Genomic DNA, 3,644 nt, shown 5'->3' on the forward strand with positions numbered 1-3,644 from the left:
CCTTGCTGCCCTAGAAAACCATAAACCAAGAGGATTCCAATTCTCCTTTTAGATAGTCCTATGTTTAGGGACCCAAATGCTGGTTAAGAATATCTCAGAAAATTGTGGGTTTGTACCATCAAAAGACTTCTGGTTGGGGGCTGGAAATATAGATCACTTGGTAGAGGGCTTGTCTTGCATGCACAAGTCCCTGGGTTTAATCTCCAGCACTGCGAAAAAATATATATATATATGGTTTCCAACATAGCTGGGCTAGAGTAGCCATTTAGCCATTCTTTTCCTTGACTCTGGTCAAAGTCCCTGGTGATGGCTGATTAAAGAGCTCTTAAGAACAGGGAGATCTAAAGTTCATTTTGAAGTGTTTGTGCTGCTATAGTGTTATGACAAGAGTTCTTTTCTTATTGGGATGTGTGCATGAGTGTGTGTGCATGCACACAAGTATCTATAACAGAGTGAAAAATTCCCTGTGACAAATTGGTTGAGGACATTAAAACATAAAAATAAACTCCTCTATCCTATGTTTCTCTCAAGTGATAGCCTCAGGGCTTTCCTTTTCTTCACCAAGACTTTTAGTAAAAGAACCTATATATTTTTCCTTCCCCTTCTTTCCTCCTATCCACTCCTCAGCTTATTGAATTTGACATTAACCCCTCCTCTCCACTTCACTGTAACTTCTCTTACACCATCAAAGTATTTAAATTCCTAATGTTCTACCCCCAACCTATTTTAAATTATGGAGGTATTTAATTTTTTTGAAAGTTCCTTCCTTCTTGAAATTTCCACTCCTTTTTACATTACCATGCCAGTATTCTATTTTTCTTTTTCCCTTGCCTTGACTCCTCTTTCATAATCTCTGTAACAGACTTTCCTTCTTCCACTGGAACTTTAAATATTAATACTCCCTGGAGTTTCTAGAAACCATGGTGATTCATGGCTCTTTTTTTTTTTTTAACATATTGCTGGAGAGATCTTTAGAAATCATAGATCTGATTGTATTCCTTTTTTACTTAAAAGCCATCAATCTTTTCCTAGGATGAATTCCCAACTCCTTGGGAACACCAAGGAGTTCAAGAGTATTTATCATCTGTTTCCCACTTATCTCTCCTGCTTTGTCGCTCATCAATCCATAAGCCGCATTCAGCAACATTCTGCTATAGTTGCACAGAATTACTTACAGTTCTTCAAATGTGCCTTGCTCTCTCATTTCACGCTCTGCTTATTCTGATGAGGAATCCTTTCCTTACACTGCTACCTAGCTCAGATGTTATCTTGCTTGGAGGGCTTTCCAATTCCCACCCCAGAGTTAGGTGCTACACCTGAGTGAACCTGATGTTTATCTCTATCATAGCACTTATTTTATTCTATTGGAATTGTAAATTTATTTACTTATCTGCTACAAGAGACTGAATTCTTTACTGGGAGGAATTATCTTTTATAATCTCTCCATCCCCAGTACCTGGTTTAGTCAGGATAAGATATGTTGTGCTGCAGTATAAAATAAACACCCAAATCTCAATGGTTTAATGCAGCAAAGATTCATTTCTCACTGTCATGGAGTCTAATACAGGACAAAAGACTTTCCCTGGCAATTTCTCCACACACTAGAGGCATCTTCCATCTTTTCACTCCAACATTCCAATACATAATTGGACCCCAAGATACCCTGACTTTTACATGCTTCAGAGTGGAAATTTCATACATCACTTCATTCACAACCCACTGGCCAAAAATAGTTTCATGTCCCCAATTTAGAGCACATAGGCTATTTGTTGAATACTAACAACTTAGTCACTGGTTTTAAATCACTAAATCCTAATAAGAAAGGTAGAAAGTTATGGTTTGATTCTCTTATCAATGATAAAATTCCTGTTGATGCACTTTTTTTAAAAAAAAAGGAGCTTTGTGAGTTACTTGAGAATTTTAAAATGAAAGAAATACCCATCTTAAAGTTCTTTTTTTTTTTTTTTTGAGGAATAGGTTTTAATTGATGAACACTGAAGTGACAAAGGCTTTTCAGAATAAGAACATGTGAATGAAATGAGTTGTTTAGAAAGCTTGTCCTGCTGCACCAGCTTGGGCGGAGCCCAGAGTCACTTGCTGCTTTGGCCACCCATGCAGGCCTGCCATGGTGGTCCAGAAGGATGGCAAGCAGGGCTTGTTCAAAGCCCAGCACAGGCTGTCCTCTTGCCTGAGAAGGTCCTCATCCCACACCCATGGGGCTGTCCTGGCAGGCCAAAGGAAGGAAGTCAGGCTGTTTGGCCTGAAGGTCTCCCTTTCAGTGGGCCAGACACAAGTGTCCCCAGCATCTGAGACGTTCCCACAGCATCTTCCTCAAAGCTGCACTGCAACCTGGACAAGGAACAAGAGGGAAGGCTGAACCAGGCTGCACGCAGAGAAGGGTGGAGTCCCAGAGGGGCCCTCAAGACCGGGTGATCTTGTTGGGGGGCATGAACCCCGTGTCCCCAAGGGTCCTGAGTGCTACTCGGCCATCCGGTCGGATCACGAGGTGGGTGATGCTGCCATTGTTGAGGGAGAGACGGAGCCAGCCTTCTGGAGGGAACTGCAGCGCTCTGCAGACAATGTAGCGTATAACATTGGCATGGCATATGAAGATTTCATAGCTGTCCTCCTCTTGCTTGGCATCTGCCCTGTGGATGTAGTTCCGGAAAGCAGCCTCGACGGCGGACGGCGGCATGGCGTTCCAGCAGGCGTTGCAGCTGGCGGCCTGCGGGCTGGCCGGGGGCTCGGCTGCCATGCTCTTCTCGGCCGTGGCGGTGGGCAAGCCACGTACCGGCGGGGACTTGGAGCCGCGGGCGGCGGAGGCGCCGGCCTGGGTGCGGGGGGGGGGGGGGGGGGGGCGCGGCCGTGCCTGGGCGTCTGGGACCCCAACTGGGACAGGCGAGAGCCACTCTCTCTGGTCAACCTGCGGAAGAGGAACGTGGAATCTGGAGAGGAGGAGCAGGCGTCCAGGCTGGACCACTACAGGGCGAAGGCCACAAGGCACATCTTCCTCATCAGGCATTCCCAGTACCACAAGGACGGCTGCCTGGAAAAGGACCGCACTTTGACCCCACTAGGTCGGGAACAGACTGAAATCACGGGGCTCCGACTTGCCAGCCTGGGGTTGAAGTTTAGTAAAATCATCCATTCCTCCATGACCCCTGCGGTGGAGACCAGAGACATCATCAGCAAGCACCTGCCAGGTGTCTCCAGAGTCAGCACAGACCTGCTGCGGGAAGGTGCACCTATCGAGTCCGACCCTCCTGTGTCTCACTGGAAGCCAGAGGCTGTGTATTACGAACATCTTAAAGTTCTTAAAACATCTCTCCAACCATTAGATTTCAGCTTCAGCTTTTTATCTTGGTTTCCATTTAAAACTGTGGGTGGTGAAAAGAATAAATAAATGTCACCATCCAAAAACATGTATCTGTATAACTGGCTTCTGAAATGTGAATAAGTATAATCTGTAACCCCTTGTCATCAGCAGCCATGGTCAGCAAACACCATGGAGACACCTCTGCATTAGTGCTCCTCCCATAGCCAATGTGATGACCATCACTCCTCATCAGCCCTACATATACTCCTGTGCCACAGTCTGGCTGGGCACAATTCAGGAGCCACTTGTCAAAAGAAACAAACTTTAT

At 45.6% G+C, this 3,644-nt stretch overlaps 1 pseudogene; it reads left to right on the plus strand.

The window, feature by feature from the left end:
• The first annotated feature begins 2,693 nt into the window (after positions 1 to 2,693).
• Positions 2,694 to 3,403, plus strand: LOC144250716 (serine/threonine-protein phosphatase PGAM5, mitochondrial pseudogene; annotated as a pseudogene).
• Positions 3,404 to 3,644: the final 241 nt, after the last annotated feature.

Source organism: Urocitellus parryii, chromosome X (genome assembly GCF_045843805.1).
Source record: "Urocitellus parryii isolate mUroPar1 chromosome X, mUroPar1.hap1, whole genome shotgun sequence".
NCBI classification, from domain to species: Eukaryota; Metazoa; Chordata; class Mammalia; order Rodentia; family Sciuridae; genus Urocitellus; species Urocitellus parryii.